Consider the following 19,093-nt stretch of genomic DNA (forward strand, 5'->3'; position numbering starts at 1 on the left):
CATAAAGTAGTTTTACACTATATCAAGAAAAGCTTTAGAAAAATAAAACTGCATATTCTGAGAGAGAGAGAGAGAGAGAGAGAGAGAGAGAGAGAGAGAGAGAGAGAGAGAGAGAGTGAGTTTGCATATGTGTGGTAACTAAGTCATATCAAATTAATTTACTTTTTTTACGATTCATATTAGAAAAGGTCTTCGTTATCCCTTAGCTTGATCGAGATTCTCGATTCATCAAAAAAACATTTGGAAGCCAAACATTTATATGATGTTTTATTTAGTCTTTCAAGTTTTAAAAAAATCCTTTAGTTTCCTGAGAAGTAATAAGATATTTGAAAAATCTTTTACTTTCATAGGAATAAAATATTTGAGTGAAAAATCGTCCAAAATGACTTTGACGATTTTTGAGCTTCGAGAAATCCGGTGGGAAGCCTTTTAATCAATCTTTTCCCCAGATGAAATGTGAGACTCGCATGAATAAATGAATGATTGATTGAGTTAATGAAAAATGAATGATTTATTGATTGAATGAATAAATGAATGATTGATTGTGTGGATGAATAACTGAATGGCAGATCTAGTGAAAGTTAAGAGGGTATCACAAAAATCACTTCATCACTAAAGTGTTTCGGTTTGAATTGTTATTTCTCTGGCGTCATGGAGTTTTTTTTTTTATTTTTGTATGTACTTTTTTCGTAATTAGGTTTGGTCTTGTGTTAGCGTTGTGTGTATATATATATATACACATATGTATATATATATAAAGCATATATAGATGCATATGTATACATATATCTATCTCTATCTATCTATATATATATGTACATATATATATATATATATATATATATATATATATATATATATATATACATACATATATACATATATATACACACACACATATATATATATATATATATATATATATATATATATATATACATACATATATATACACACACACACACACACACATATATATATATATATATATATATATATATATATATATATATATATATATATATATATATATATTTAAAGGCAAATACCACGAAGGAAAAGTGAAACAACAGAAGTGGTGGCTAGCCTTTCGACACACGGTCCGCTAGTAAAGGGCCGTGTGTCGAAAGGCTAGCCACCACTCCGTTGTTTCACTTTTCCTTCGCGGCATTTGGCTTTTATTTATACATTCATAACGTTCCATATCTTCGTGATTCACTTGCACACACCCATATACTGTATATTTATATTTAGTGTCTGTGTATCGCCTATCAGTTGAAGTCAAGACAGAGACACATATTTCTCTCTCTCTCTCTCTCTCTCTCTCTCTCTCTCTCTCTCTCTCCAGAAGAAGGGTGCACTGTATCATGCAACCCTTCATAGCTAGATTTGCAGATGTTGATCGAGGCCACTGGCGATTGGGTATGACGTCACAGATTTGATTGGATAATCTCTTAATATGCAGCTTCAGATAAGGAATCGTTGTGGGCTGTAATTCACTAATTGGAAAAAACCAGGCGTTCGTTAAGAATCCTCTCTTCCACTTAGTTATTTATTTTTTAATGTATTTTTCAGTATGTGATATACGTAATTCTGTAGGTATTGGCTGTTTTCTGATAAATGTGTTTATTTTTGGACTACAATTGCGTTTTTCTTTCATAATGTATAATTTTGTCTGTTGAAAAAGTTATTTTTTTCGGACAATACTGAATCGTATGCTTTTGTCCAGCCTTATTGTTTGTTTGTTTTTTTATTTCAGTTTTTTTAAAAACTGTTGGAAATGTAAAGGAAAGCTTTTTAACAATTTTTCATTAGAATCACGTACCTTGAAAATGCAAGTTATGTCTCCGATAAAATAGTGGTTTTTTGTACTTAAAAGTCGATCTCTGGAAGATGATTCCTTTTCAGAAGTGCAAAATAGTAAAGTCTCTTACGTTTTTGTAGGTGGTTCTCGAGTAGAGAACTTCGGCCTGAACAAGGACTCTTCTTCTTCCTCTTCTTCTTCTTCTTCTTCTTCTTCTTCTTCTTCTTCTTCTTCTTCTTCTTCTTCTTCTTTCGCCCTTATTAGTCCCACTGTATAACAGGGTCGGCCGCTCGAGTCAACTTTCTCCATCTACTTCTATTCCTTGCATCTTCCTCCCCCCGTCCCACCTCACCCATGTCCCCCTCACCCCATCCATTCATCTGATCCGCTGACATCCCCACACTCCTCCTCCCCAACACTGGCATGTTCTTAGCTCTCATGATTGGCTCCGCCTTCTGAACAAGGACATTAAACTTCAAACAAAGAAAATGCGTAAGCCCAGTTGAAAGACTTAATTCTCAAAGAATTTAAATAGGAGAAAAGCATGCAAAGTAAGAAGGTAAATAAATAAGAACTGGACATTTAAACCGTGGAAATACCTCATCGATTTGTTCAGCAGGACTGTCGTGATTGTGAATGATAAGCTAGAGGGAGAGAGATGAATAAGTAAGAATTAGGTATTATAATCGTTAAAATAGCTGTCATTTGTTCTGCAGAAGACTATTTTTATTGCATATGATAATCAAGAGGGCGAGGGGAAAAATATTTGTCAATTTGTTTTATCACAAAAAGGTTTCATTTGCAAATGATAAGCTAGAAAAAAATAAAAAATAATACATATAATATAGCAATGGATTTTTCAACAGAACAAGGCTTTCTTTGCAAATGATAAGCTAGAGAAAAAATAAAAAAGATAAAAGATAATACAGAAATGGAGGTCCGTAATGCGACGCGCGCGAGCGAGACGGGGGGCGTCATTAGTCTAAAACGATCCCATTTTTGTGATCAGGAAGGTGTTCCAATCCCTTTATTTGAGCCCCGGAAGCGATTTGTTTTTGCGCAGAGGATTTAATCAATCCAAAGCCTCTTATTTTAAGGCTTTGATCCCGATACCCTTTTAAGGTAATGACTCTGTGCTCCAGATTATTATCCTCTATTCCGTTAGATTAGTTTTTTTTTAGAGTTTTGAAATCTTTTTAAAAGGGATTTTGGTAGTGTTTTTTTTTGTTTATGTATTAATGTTCTGTTAAGTGGTTTTATTCCTCATATTAATTTTAACGGAGTATTTTTAGTGTCTGCTTGAATGAATGGATAATTAGAAGTAATCTAACGTCATAAATGCAATGGTCCTTGACGCCGTAGTGCCACAGAATGATTCAATTTTAATTTTTGTTTTACAGAGTATTTTTAGTGTCCGCTTGAATGAATGAATATTGAATGTAATCTGGTGTTACAAGTGCAATGGTTTTTCACGCCTTACTAATCTAGGATGATTAATTTTTTTTAATTTAAACAAAACAAATGCCCGTTCATCGTTAACAAACTCATTTTAATTTTTAAATTTCATTGAGAAGATATGATCTTAAATTTGCCTTCCTGTTTAAATCCAGAGCCACTGCCTTTCGGGAGATCTTAGAAAACAAATATTTTCCTTCTCCTCGACGTAACGCATCAAGTCAACAGCTGTCAAGCGAAGCCACTCGAGTGTTCCGGCCTTTATTGTAAGGCTCAAGGACCCTGGTAAGGCTGCGTCAAAAGGGGCCTTTGTGATTCCTGTGAATAATAAAAGAGAGTATTACAGTTAGCGTTTTCAGACAAGATTCATGGGCCGTGGTAAACGCCATCGTCTGCGCGCAGAGGACTCCGGTTTTGGAGATGGTCTGGGTTCTTTCTTTTTGCGATTTTATTTTGATCTGCTTGATAATGTATTTATTTACATTTTTATCTATTTATTTATTTTTCCGTTTGTTAATTTATTTTTTTATAATATGGTTTATGTTTTTTCGTTTTGCGATTTTATTTTAATCCTCTTTATAGTTTATTTACTTACATTTTTTCACTTATTTGATAATTTTTATTTTATTTTATTCTTCTATAATATGATCTAGTTTCAAACTTCATGCAGAATTTGTTTTACTCTGCTTGATAATTTATTTACTGACATATTTATAAAATTTATTTATTTATTCATTTTTTTTCTTTTGTATGGTCTACTTCCATCCTTTATGCGATTTTTTTTTCTCTGCTTAATAATGTATTTATATTTACATTTTGAACTGTCTTTATATATGTGTTAATTTTCCTTTTCTAATAAATGATCACTTTTTTCTGTATTTCCTATACCTTCTGTTGTTTCTTTCAAATGAACACCACAATATTCTTTCGAAACTTGAATTTGAAGTCACTGGCCCCTGTGGGCTTGTTTCATATGAACAGGGTTCAGTTTCTGAATAATAATAATAATAATAATACTAATAATAATAATAATAATATTAATAATATTAATAATAATAATATTTTATATAGGCCGAGTTTGTTTGAATGCGTCTTGGCGTTGCATAACTTAACAGAGTTATTACTGGGTCAGTTTCATAGGACGTGTGAAAATAAGGAGGCGAATGGATAAGGTTTTGAAAGTAATAATCATTTACGTCACTTAAAAACTCTGTTTACTACGCCACCAGGGGCTTACGTAAAGATGGAATAAATAAGTTTTCCTTAATCCTTCCTCCATATATTTATTATCTTTCCAGAAATGTCTTCAGTAACGTCTTTCGATTTTATATAAACCTATTTGTTAGAACATTCTCGTATACGAAGTCTTTTAGTAATATTTTATGATAGTAAAATGCCTTTTTAAATTTATCATTTATCTGTGTATCTAAAACTAAACGTAAATGTTTTTCGTCATTATTTTTCATGACTTACAGTGCTTTTAGATGTTTTGGTCCTACCGAATATATTACTGTACATCACGCAAGTCTTTTTTAACTTAACGCCATGATAGTTTCCAAGAACGGGCATTCGTTCCAAAGAGTGATGTCCTTGTCAAAGTTTGGATCCATTCCAAAATTTTTATCTCCCTGCTCCATGATTAAGATACTTCGCTCTTAAGGATTGCCCCTGAATTATGTCTTCCTCGTCTAAAAGAAGGTGATTACATTGTATTTCTCTCTCTCTCATGAACATGTGTTAGCTCGAAGCTGTGGCCTATCACTCGGTAGGCCCGAGTTCGAGTCTCCGGCCGGCTGATGAAGAGTTAGAGGAATTTATGTCTGGTGATAGAAATTAATTTCTCGCTATAATGTGGTTCGAATTCCACAATAAACTGTAGGTCCCGTCGGTAAGTAACCAGTTGGTTCTTAGCCACGTAAAGTAAGTCTAATCCTTCGGGCCAGCCCTAGGAGAGCTGTTAATCAGCTCAGTGGTCTGGTAAAACTAAGGTATACTTAACTTTTCCATAGGTATTTATCTTATACGTGCACACACACACACACACACATATATATATAATATTTATATATTTGTTTATTATTTATTTATATATTTATTACACGCATACAGACACTAGCACACACACACACACACACACACTACAAGCACCCACGGAGACCGTAGTTCAATGGTTAGCAAACTCCTTGGCATCGATAAAGCAAAGGTCGATCCCACGTTGGGGAAACGTACTTTGGGCCTGTTTTGTAAAGAAAAATAATTAAAATCTATTGTGCTTTTGTAAAATTAAGCAGTGAATTCTTTACCTCGTGATTAGTCGATTGTAGTGGGCCGCAGCCAAGGTAGCCTGGGTAGTATGAAACTAATAAACTCATCTAAAAATGCTTAAGGAGCTGAAAAGCTCACAGTTCTGGAGGTAGATTTTTTGAACAGAAAAGGCATATATATATATATATATATATATATATATATATATATATATATATATATATATATATATGTGTATATATATGTTGTGTATATATATGTTATATAAATATATATATATATATATATATATATATATATATATATATATATATATATATATATATATGTATATATATATGTATATATATATATATATATATATATATATATATATATATATATATATATATATATATATATATATATACTGTATATATATATATATATGTATATATGTTATATATATATATACTGTATATATATGTATATATATATATATATATATATATATATATATATATATATATATATATATATATATATATATATATATATATATATATATATATATATATATATATATATATATATATATATATATATATATACACACACAGACACACAAACAATCCACTTCTCTTAATAAGCCGTTCCCTATACGTTCATATATAGATTGCTGAATCAGACTCCATGTCAAAAAAAAAAAAAATTGTGGGGATTTTATAAACGTAAGTGCTATCGCATTCAAATCCACATTGACTCTTTTAGTCAGATATCTGCGATCAGGAATTGCCTCTTTGATTCCAAGTAGAATGAAATTGTCGAAGAGAGAGAGAGAGAGAGAGAGAGAGAGAGAGAGAGAGAGATGCTCGAATTCCAATTCACGCTGGACATGAACGTTGCATGAAAATTCATGTTCGAAGCTGTAACTATCATTTTACAATGTGTAGCAAAGGCATCCATATTCCAGGGGAAGGAAAATCACTGGTTTTCGTGTAGTTGGCGTTTGAAGTTGCTTGGTTAATTGATTGACTGGTCAGTAGTAAATTTTGAATTAAAACCTTGGCATTTTTGTAATTAAAGACTGAGATCTGACAGTCTTTGATGAGTTGCATCTGTGAGAGGCAATTGGGTAGAATATATTATACTGTATATATATATATATATATATATATATATATATATATATATATATATATATATATATAAATATGGTTATATATGTATATTTATGTATATGTATATATATATATATATATGTATATATATATATATATATATATATATATATATATATATAATATATATATATATATATATATATATATATATATATATATATATATATATATATATATTATATATTTATATATATGTGTGTGTGTGTGTATCCCAGGGTAACAAAAATGCACAGGATCAAAAATGAAAAAATAAGAGGAACTACTAAAGTCGTAGAACTATCAAAGAAGGCCCGGGAAAGAAGACTGCGGTGGTATGGATGTGATGAGAAGGGATGAGACATAATAGGGAGGAGAGTGATGCAGATGGAGGCGCCTGGTGGGAGAGCAAGAAGAAGACCGAAGAAGCGAAGGTGGATGGATGTAGTTAGAGAAGACCTGAGAGACAAACAATTGTCAGAGGACGGTGTGTTTGACCGAGTCAGGGGAGGAAAGCTGTCAGAAACATCGACCCCACTAGGAAGTGGGAAAAGATGCAGAGAAAGAAGAAGAAGAAGAAGAAGAGTATATGTGTGTATATATATATATATATATATATATATATATATATATATATATATATATATATATATATATATATATATATATGTTGCTTTCATTAATGTTTCACTTGCTTGAATCAACAACCATACCATGAATTGCAATCATAAGTACTTATCACTTTAACTCAATCATCGAGGGATGTAACGCGAACAATGCAGGGGTGATATCAAATCAGGTTCAGGGTACCGCTTGGGGTAATTTAAAATCGATTACCTGGAGGTTACTTGAAAGCAGGGGACTTTAGTTTTGGGGGGGAGGTGGCCGTCCAGGGGGATTTAGGTTGTCTGATGTATTATAAAATCGATTTCAGATTATCGGGAGATAACTGGGGTGCGGGGGGGGAGATAATTTAAGGTGGGTGAGGGGTGGAGGCCAGGTGTTAGTACCTTGAAGTGTTTTCCCAAAATGGGATATTTAAAAAGTGCTGAGTGCAGGGTTTATTTCCTTACCATAGCTAAACCTTGAAACAGACTTCAGTGATTTGGTGCATGCGGGAATGGGTCATTAATACACTCATTAATGGTGGCTCGAAATTCTACTGGGTTAGTATAAGAGATAAACACAGCGCAAGTGTGTGTCCTTAATGAATTTTCCAAACTTATGGGTTGATTATACAGCATATATATACCAGGTGGACGGTCGACGAAAAACAGCTTTTAACCAAACGCAGAAAAAAAGAAAGAGAAATCAGGCATAAGGCCTTACCTGCAAATCCAGTGTATTATATTCATGACCAAGGGAATGGCGAGACTTTGTGGAAAAGCCACAGTATAACGAGGTAAACTACCGATTTCTATAGTGTATTGTTGTAGTTTTAGAAAAACTGTAAGGGGGAAAAATAGATTGTAGGTAAATTTTCGTTTCCCCCAATATTTCTTCACCGTTTTGACGTACGCTCTCGGTTTTCAAAGCGTTAGTTCCGATACAGTAAAGGATTTATTTACTGATGGTATTAAACATGCAAAAAATGCGCCGAAGTTTCTTCGGCGCAGTCGAGTTTTCTGTCCATCTTGAAATCAAGGCCACCGAAAATAGATCTATCTTTCGGTGATCTCGGTGTGATGCTAAATGAGCCGCGGCCCATGAAACTTTAACCACGGCCCGGTGGTAGCATGGCCTATATCGTTTCCAGACGCAGTGAGGCTAGAGGGCTGCAATTTGGCATGTTTGATGATTGGAGGGTGGATGATCAACATGCCAATTTGCAGCCCTGAACAGAAAAAGCCGGCAGAAGCCATAAGACTTAAATGTATAAAAGAAGACCTATAATCACACTAAGCCAACTATATCTCTTGTCATTTAATTACATATTTATTCGCTTAAAATAGACGAGATTATGGTATAGTCTTCATAAGGTTGATTGTATTTTGGGGGTTCCCATTTAATGTGATTGAATATCAGCAAGTTACTTTTAATTTAGTGCTTAAATTCTGGCATGAACGAAATCGCTACAATCGTTTATGTACAGAGAAAGTTTTAGGTTTTATATTTATTCTGTCGTATATTTCTTCACTTTTATATTTATTTTGTCAATTTTTTAAGGGTTCGTACATACAGAAATAGAGCTGAATTTCGATGCGGTTTCATTGAAAATCACCTGGTATAAATTTGAAGGAATATTTACGTTTGTCTCCGCTTTTACCCATGGAGAGACTTATGTCCAATTTTTCATTTAATTTTGTACATAATTTTTTTTTTTATCAAAAAAACAATATTTTCAATTAATTTTGGTCATAATTTTTGTTTATAAAACTAATGCTGTAACACAAATTCTCAGTTAGTCCAACAGACAAGCATCAACAAGACAAAACCACCTAAATTATTAGTTCTGTGTCTTAGACAAGACTGGTTTTTTTAAAGCCAAATTTATATCGAATTACCATTAATAGCCACGTTTTCTAAGCGCTTGTTAAGAGAAGAAAATGTTCTAGCTTTCAAATGTAAGAGATCTCCATCTTAATACCCTCATGCATGCCTGAGTGGCGAAAAATGATAGTAGGTACAGCACAACGAACTCGTCCCAGAATATTCAAATCGAGTAGAAATAAAGCTCCCTTAGGTCGAGTTTCGTCTCTGAAAATTCGGAAGTGAACGTAAAACTCAGAATCCCAATTGAATACGCCACTGTTATAATACCGAATTGTAGGCTGTAACTGTCGTTCGGATGAGTAATGCATAACGACTGTTACAGTGATGCATAATAGTTATTTATAATGTTGTTTACAAACTGTTGTATGTTTACTGTATTTAGTAAATGCCTTTCTCTCTTATTATAGTTCTGTGAGCCGTGGAGGCAACATTTTGGAATCATTTTTGGGAATAACTGATGTCATTTCCAGTATTTATTTTACTCCGGATTAGTATATTACAGCCACGCGCAAACAAAACGGGATCAAGAAAGTTTGCAGAATGTTGGGAAAGAAATACATTCCTTTCGTTGACAATGATTTGTGATATTGTAAAAGTTGAAGTTTCTGGGCCAAGTGCACCTAGTGTAGGAAGAAAGACAACACAGCACCTGTGCTGTGTGGAATCATAACTTCCTTCTTGGAGAAGTGGTGCACAATAATTGAGGAAAGAGACCTTTTTTTTTTTTTTTTTTTTTACGGAAAACTGAGTCCAGTCACTTGTGGGGGCGGGGGCGAAGGGAAAACCGCTGAAGATAACATCAAGAGTCCTCATAGAAGAGGCCCTTTATTAACCCTCTTTTGTGTTATTGACGGCAATTAGGAGAGAGAGAGAGAGAGAGAGAGAGAGAGAGAGAGAGAGAGAGAGAGAGAGACAGACAGACAGTTCAGTGTTCTGTCAAGATGTTTACTATCACATGATTAAAATCGGTAGGGCCTCAGTAAGATGATTTTCCTAGCACCGGGGAAACCTCAGGTTAGACATTGTTAGATAATATATATCAGATTCTCTTTCTGAAGTAATTTATTAGAAGAAGTATTTTTCCCTGCTTACGAGGTTATTATCTGGTAACATTTCTTTGTTTGATTTTTAAAGGACAACCCGAGGAAGTTCTTTTGTGTATTCGCGTTTGATTTAGAGAGATTATTGGCATTCCGAGATCTCACGGCTATTGCACGTCAGGGACCACACCATGTTTCTAGTTATCTCACCTGTCTTTTATATTTTCTGTATTTAGGTAGGTTAGACTTTAAGTTCGTCGACCGCTTGGTTGCACAAGAATAAAAAATAAAATAAACGAAATGAAACGGAATTACTGACCCCATGAACCAAGGTCTTGAGACCTTGCCACGGACAATCTACCCTCTGTGAGTAATCGAGTTTTACGAGATAATCAGCCAAAGTAAAAGAGGTAAAAAAGAAAAAAAAGGAAAAGGAAGGAAGACCTTGACTAAAGTTGAAAGGTCTTTCATGTCAGGCAAATGACCTCAAACGACCACTTTCCTCTTATCACTCGGCCGAGAAAACCATAAAGGAAAGGGCGCGTCTCAGGTCATCTGCTTGGCCCTATCAGAGATGTCGGCCATTCAAGATAAAGGTTGTGGGGGGAGGGAGTGAGCTCTTAGGATCTCAAATTTCGTTTTGATATCTTTTTCTTATTTTCTGTAGTGGTACGCATCGAGGACTTTATGTAAAGTGTATATGTGTATGTATATATGTATATATATATATATATATATATATATATATATATATATATATATATATATATATATATATTATATATATATATATATAAATATATATATATATATATATATATATATATATTATATATATATATATATATATATAAAATATATATAAATATATATAAAATACATATCTATATATTATATATAGCATATATATATATACACACACACACACACACACACACACACACACACACACACATATACATATATATATATATATATATATATATATATATATATATATATATATATATATATATATATATTAAAGTTAAAGTTGAAGTCCTCCTGGGCCTCTGTAGGCTCATATGGCAGGTGCTGATCTGTTTCTTAGGCCGACAGCCAGTGGGGGGACAGTTCCCAGTGCCTATGACACGTGGCCAGTTTGTTGCTAGGCCCACTGTTATATATATATATATATATATATATATATATATATATATATATATATATATATATAAATGTACATACATACATACAATTTTTTAAACAGAAGCCTTAAAAACAAACTTGCAAACGTGTTAGCCTAAGAAAGGCAATACATTTCTGGTGCGTGGAGGAATCACAGTGAGGAATTTATATAGTCTGGAAGGCAAGACGAAAAGTCTTCACACGCACGAAGAAAGCGACCAAACACCCTAAATTTCACGAGAATTGCCTGAATTGTCTATTTTATCATACCGAGATAATTAGAATAATTAAGTATAATTGCGCAGTTTCGGTTGAACTCCCCCCTTTTTTTTCACTAACAAATATTTGGAGATTCATGAATACACCATTTCTTAATAAATGTGAGGATTGGTTAATCAGTGCTCTCTGTATTTGATTTACAATTTCAGTATTCCTTGCTAACGATAAAGCCATTTATTTGGAAAACTATATTTAAGTTTTCCCCGTGAAAGAATTACATACATTCTCTACAGCGCGGTTTAGGCATGTTTCAGTTATTTAAATAGAGCATTAATAGCAAGTAAGATGACTAAAGAAGACCTTAATACTAATATCCTCATGCTAAAAATAAATGATGAAGATGAAATTCGAAATATTTCGGTTTTCTTCTTCCGAATATCAAAATGACCATGGGAATTGACTGAATGAGGCTTCGTGGAAGTATTAGAAAATCAGATCTGTTAGCTTGAAAGGGATAACATAATGTACTAATAATGACGGAACTGTGGTGTATCGTGACAAAAACTAAATAAATATTGCTCACCCGGCGAAGGTAAATAAACACGAAACAAAGACGCACAATCAAAGAAGGGAGCAGGTGAAACACGGCGCACTAAGATCGGCCTAAACCTTCTCCAAACACGAGAAAATCAGGAGACAGAAAAATAAGTCGAGCTTACGCAGGCCTTGTTAACACCTCTCTCTCTCTCTCTCTCTCTCTCTCTCTCTCTCTCTCTCTCTCTCTCTCTCTCTCTCTCCCTTGCCCCCCGAGGGATATTCACGGGGGGAAATTATTATTTCTACATAGGCCTAGCCTTAAAGAGCCGCTGCATCTCCCGAGGCGCCCTCATCAGCGTCTCTTACACCACCTGGAGAACAATCAGTAAGAGTGCCTGCCTGGCTCCTATAGGCCTTCCGATTGCCCCTTCAAGGTCTATTTTTTGCCTCCTTCGGCGCCGCCGCCTCCGTCTTCGATGTTGGTTTGTCGCTGTTGGTTTAGGACTAAGGACTTGTTAGTTACTCTTTTTGTTATTATTGGACTGATGCTACTGCGTTAGGGAGGGAAATTCTCATGTTTGTGTCTTGGTTGCGGTTGATATTCTCTCTCTCTCTCTCTCTCTCTCTCTCTCTCTCTCTCTCACACACACACACACGCGCGCAAGCACACTTAGACGCATATGTGCTCAAAAATAAGCATTTTTGACCCAAATGAACATACGCATTGCTGTTACTAATTTTTAAGTACATATAAGTATGTATAGTATATATACATATATATATGTGTTTATATATATACTCGTATGTATATAATATATACTGTGTTACTTTGTGTATACTGTATATATATTATATATATAAATACATACATATATATATGCATGTATACATAATTAAAAGGAAAATAACTTTTTCAGCTGATATTTATGATTGTTAGTGAAGCTGGCAATCAAATGCGACATTAAATTTCAACTTCCCGAGTGGGCTTGAACTCTCATCGAAGATGATCTGAATGACAAGTACACACTATTATCAAGTAAGAAGTCAATGCCAGTTTTGAGAGAGAGAGAGAGAGAGAGATACAAACCTTATACCCTCAAGATAATATCCTAACATACCCTTAAATATATTCCCCTTTCGCGTTCCAGCCATCCATCAGAGCAGTAGTCTCTGCTGGAATCTTATCCTTCTCCTCCTTGGCAGACGATTGATGAGGCGAAGCCTGGAAGTGATTTCGGAAGAGGCGTTGAATATCGCCAGGGTTTTATCGGCTAGGAGAGAGAGAGAGAGAGAGAGGTGGGGCAGATTCTGAAATGGAGAGTCCCTTAGCACCTGGGTAATACCGTTAAAAGTGTTTGATAACACTGATGGCTTCTGCTCCTGTCGGTGTGGGTCGACTCTCTCTCTCTCTCTCTCTCTCTCTCTCTCTCTCTCTCTCTCTCTCTCTCTACCCGTAAACACGGTGACAAATTCGTAGAGGAAAAGATAAACGAATTAGAGAAATTGGAAATACGCCTCGTCCGGAAGTCAAGAGTGTTAGCCTAATGGCTACGGAACGAGCTGTATGCGGGCGCGTGCGCCGGGTTTGTGTGTGTGTGTGAGGCAGAGAGAGAGAGAGAGAGAGAGAGAGAGAGAGAGAGAGAACCTTTTTATACATTGGGGTATTATAATCGCCTTACGATTCAATTTCAGGGATTAGATTTTTTTATGATATGTTACTGTCAATTTTGATGGATATAATTGTTTTTTATGCATCTTGAGACACTCGTTATATCTTTTGAAATGTGTGTTCTTGTCGTTGTTTGAATATTTCGGCATCTCATCTTAAACGAATTCACTATTTATTGCAATCGGGAATTCGTGCGTCAGATTAGCTTGTGTCCTAAAGTTTTTTTTAGGCAAAGAGGAGTTAAAAGCATTCGTCAATCATTGCCCGAAAACTTAGGAAGTTTTGGCTCCTCTTGATACGAGAGACTTTCCTCATGTTTTCTTTTGCTGCAGAGTAATTCAGTTAATTTCCTCTAATTTTCAAACCTTGATGAACTGACTCAGTGGGAATTGTGGTATGATGGGTAATTGGCAAAATAATTATCGTGAGGTTACGTCTTTTCACCTCCCTCTTTTGTTAATTATTTCATGTTTCAATAAAACATTATTTTTCAAGCCACATGAAGAAAAGACAATTTAATTCCCTGTATCGTACTGTAATAACGCGAGGAGAGAGAGAGAGAGAGAGAGAGAGAGAGAGAGAGAGAGAGAGAGAGAGAGAGAGAGAGAGAGAGAGCATGGGATCTTATTCTTTAAAAAAAGATTAAATAACATAAGAGAAATATGAATTGAGAAGAGAAGAGAAGAGAGAGAGAGAGAGAGAGAGAGAGAGAGAGAGAGAGAGAGAGAGAGAGAGTGCATGGGATCTGATTCTACTGTTAATAATATTATGTAAAAGATGTACAGGCTCCTGGTATTAATACATAATTTCTGAAGCTTTTAAGACTACGAACTGCTTTCCTAGTCCCCGTATGGTTTCCTGTCTAATAAGTTTAGAAATTTATGCAAACCAGGTTTCCATTCTGTCTCGGTGCGATGGTAAATTAGCTATCTCTGATAATACTTTTTATTATAACTATTAATTTTTTTTTTACAGCACTTTGCTTAGAGCTTCAGCTGCTAAGTACCCAGCGCTTCATATGCCATCTAACTTAATTTCGGATCACAAATTGAGATTTAGCGATTCAGTTCTAAAGGCTTAGTCATATGGGGCCACACCCATTTCAGTTTCAAATGCAACTGTTCACCATCTGGCCGCCATATTCACCTTATTCTTAATGCACTCCCGTTTAATTTTTTGGAAGAGTTTTAACTGGTAACTTTCAGTATATACAAATTACAGGGTATAGCCTCTTCCTTGACTCTTTGTAGGCATTCAGTTAGTTGTTGTTCTGAAAAGCTACTGGGCAGTGTTTTGAATTCTTGAAAGGCCTTCTACCATGCAAATGGCTTCACTCTGCAACCATTCCGAACATGATGCACTTAGATTAATCATCTTCGGGTCATCAGAACCTCTCATGTAAGGAAAGTCTTGCATTGTGTTCCCATAGTCAGGTGATCTACATATTTGTGTGTTTGTTTGTTTGTTTGTGTGTGTGTGTGTATGTGCGTGATATTTTTTCCTTGTTGCAGTTCCTTTGGAAAAGTACACTCACACGATCTTCCTCTTGTAATTAAATACGCCAGTATAAACGCCGGAGAGAGTTTTTTTTTTTTTAATAAATTCTGGGTCTCTTATGGCAACTTTGCATAAACTTGAACTCTGTCAATTTGCAGATGTACTTAAACTTGTCAATTAGCAAAATGTCTTTTTTTTTTTTTTTTTTGTAGCAAATTTGAAAATGTGAAAACCTATATTTACATGTCTTTTCGAGTTCCTCATTGGACGAGTCGATATCGTACTCGGCTAGCACTCTGCTAGACCCGCGTTCGATTCTCGGGCCGGCCAGTGAAGAATTAGAGGAATTTATTTCTGGTGATAGAAATTCATTTCTCGGTATAATGTAGTTCGGATTCCACAATAAGCTGTAGGTCCCGTTGCTAGGTAACCAATTGGTTCTTAGCCACGTAAAATAAGTCTAATCAGCTCAGTGGTCTGGTTAAACTAAGATATACTTAACTTTACATGTCTTTTCGTTAAGTCTCTCTCTCTCTCTCTCTCTCTCTCTCTCTCTCTCTAGCAAGTTTGCTTTTTTTCTTCAATTTGTGCAAATATGAACGCATGAAAACCTATATTTACGTGTCTGTTAGTGAAGTATCTCTCTCTCTCTCTCTCTCTCTCTCTCTCTCTCTCTCTCTCTCTGTCTCTCTCTCAAACAACTTGATTTTTTCTTTATTTTGTGCAAATATGCACGTACGGACACCTGTATTTACACGTCCGTCAGTGAAGTGTCTTTATTTATATATATATTTTTTTAGCAAACTGGCACCTACGTCAAACTGTATTCAGACAAAGATTGTCAAGTTTTTCCAAAGCCATCTTGAGGCTTAATAATCAGTGTCAGAGGGAGAATTCTGTTTTGTAAGCTTCGCGGAAGAGGGAGACGGGAAGGTGGAATGATGAATGCAAAAATATTCATGGAACGGGGAAATTGCAAGCTGCAACAACATCGTCAACTGCAGTGAAATAATGCATGGCGAAGTACAAAACATTATGCAATGGCTGACTATTCGCAATTCCGCCTGTGTGAAAGCTATCCTCTGTTGGCCCCGGTACTTCGTATTTATCGTTACATTTCGATGCGCGAAATTTGGGTTTCTGAATCGACCTGTTTTGTAATTCAGATCTGTAAAAGTAAAAAAAAAATGGTTGTACTTTTTGTGTTGTTAATTGTAAGAGAAAATTGTATTTTTATTTGAATCGACCCCTTTCGTAACACACAACTGTACACGTTTTGAAATCTTTTTCTAGGTTTCGTGTTGGTAATTGTAAGACAAATTTTTATTTTTATTTATATTTTTATTTTTATGGGTTATTAGGTTATAGTTATTCCAATTTGAAAATGTTGTTCATTAGCAAATCTTACTGAAGTCAAGAATTTTATTTTAAAAATTTAGCAAGTATCCATTGTGGGTGGACGTAATTAGTACATGAATATAATATATACATACACACACACACACACACACACACACACACACACATATATATATATATATATATATATATATATATATATATATATATATATATATGTGTGTGTGTGTGTGTGTGTGTGTGTGTGTGTGTGTGTGTGTGTGTGTATTTTCACGCATCCATAACCCCAAAAGAAAGACAGACGTAGTCTAATAATAGTTATGTCGTATGTCATACATGGAAAAGGCAAATTTATTGACCTATAGTATGCCATATGATGACGACTAGATACTTGGAAAAACCGTAAACCAGCGCCCTATAATAAAGTATTTATCGTGAGAGAGAGAGAGAGAGAGAGAGAGAGAGAGAGAGAGAGAGAGAGAGAGAGAGAGAGAGAGAGAGAGAGAGAGGCGGACCTAAAATTGCTAGAAAAGTTGCATTTGAAAATGAACTGCCTTGTAAATTGTAGCTTAAGCTAGTTGTTGCTTTTTGCTCTTTGGATTCTGCACACTTCCGCCGTATAAAAGCAGGGAAGGTATTCCTATCGAAAGTATACGCAACCGTACACCAGAAAGTACTTTTCAAACAATTGCCCTTTGAGCTTGTTATAATAGGCAGCAGATCAGTCACCCTTCGTAGAACAAAACAGGTTTATTTATGCCAGCATAATTGAGATGCAAAGAGTCGAGGTAAAAAGAATCTGATAACTTGACAATTTACAGGTATCGTTAAACAACGGATGCCATTGCTTTGATAGTCAGTGGTATTATTGGCGAGGGAAGAAAGACAAAGAGCAAGGTCGCACATACAGAGGTGTTCATTTTGAATGACCATGAATTATGTATTCCTTTTGTTTTGGCTTTTAGTAAACTCAGTTGCCTGGAATTAGACTTTCATGCTCGTTTGCCTGATCTAATGTGAAACAGTAACTTATCGGAAACTGATTGATTGTACGAAACTCTTCCTGTGACCTAAATATTGTGTAAAGGTCACATTTCAAAAAAAGAAAAATATAATAATCAGTAATCTAAGTGTTGTTTATTCACGACGTAAAAATGTGTTTTTTAATTTACAGGTCAAATTTAGCGCCTTTTACAGTGTACTAGTTTTTACTGATGATCCTCAAAAACTTTATCAGCATACCAAAGTCAGTTTATGACGTGTGGTAATGTAGTTAAGTATACCTTAGTTTTACCAGACCACTGAGGAGCTGATTAACAGCTCTCCTAGGGCTGGCCCGAAGAATTAGACTTATTTTACGTGGCTAAGAACCAATTGGTTACTTAGCAACGGGACCTACAGCTTATTGTGGATGTAGTGGTGATTAGAACTTTATCATATGCAATTTCAGAATTGAGCCGTGATTCGTATGCAGGTGCATGATACACACAAGTACACACACACACACGTATATATATGTATAATGTATATATATATATATATATATCTCATATATATATATATATATATATATATATATATATATATACACACACAGTATAGTATACATGTATAAATTAATATATATATATACATACATACATACATACATACATACATACATACAAGTATATGTACACACACTGTATATAATATATGGCTCAGTGGGTAGACCGTCGACTGGAGTTGTTGGAAGGTAATTGTGTCGAGGGATCGGGACCCGGCAATACCGATCCATTTATCACTTATCAATTCCCCTTCGGTGATAATTCCCCATCGGGGATATTCCCGAGGAAGCGTGAATTTGGTATTAAACAACATTTGTAGCTTCATGAATGTATATAAATCACGGTGCGATAAAAAATTCATATATATAGTGTATATATATATAGTAAAAGTTAAAAAAGACCTAACCCTTGGTAGCTTGACCTCACCTAGAACCTAATCATTCCAGTGCACAGGAAAATTGCAGCGATAATTCAACCCGCTCCTGGAAAATGGAAATAGTGTATAGGCTTCTTAAACTGACCCCTGATAGCCTGGTAAAATACAGCAACCCAACCCACTAAATCCTCCTTTGTCTGAAAAATCAGGTCATCAGTCTTTACATTCTTCCTCTCTCTCTCTCTCTCTCTCTCTCTCTCTCTCTCTCTCTCTCTCTCTCTTATTAGAGGAAGAGAGAGGGAGAGATAGGTTAAAATGAGAGGCAGATAGAGGCGAAGATACCTTAGGCATGTAGATAGGTAAATGGACATAGAAAATGGACGAGGAGAGAGGGGAAACTAAAATGATTTAGAATTACCATTTCGTTTCTGTCTTTCTTTTAATTATTAATCTGCAAAAATGCACTCCGCATTGTTATTGAAAGGGCAATGAGAACAAATTTGAAAACAGCATGGTGACACTGGTT

The 19,093-nt window shown here is 34.9% G+C and overlaps 1 long non-coding RNA gene across 1 annotated transcript in view; it reads left to right on the forward strand.

The window, feature by feature from the left end:
- LOC136839214 (uncharacterized) overlaps positions 1-4,196 on the forward strand; it is a 46,581-nt gene extending 42,385 nt beyond the window's left edge. The window contains exon 3 of the long non-coding RNA XR_010853256.1: positions 3,415-4,196. This is a non-coding gene — a long non-coding RNA (uncharacterized lncRNA). The remainder of the gene's footprint in view (positions 1-3,414) is intronic.
- The last annotated feature ends 14,897 nt before the right edge of the window (positions 4,197-19,093 follow it).

The sequence above is a fragment of the Macrobrachium rosenbergii genome, chromosome 6, assembly GCF_040412425.1.
Source record: "Macrobrachium rosenbergii isolate ZJJX-2024 chromosome 6, ASM4041242v1, whole genome shotgun sequence".
Lineage (NCBI taxonomy): Eukaryota > Metazoa > Arthropoda > Malacostraca > Decapoda > Palaemonidae > Macrobrachium > Macrobrachium rosenbergii.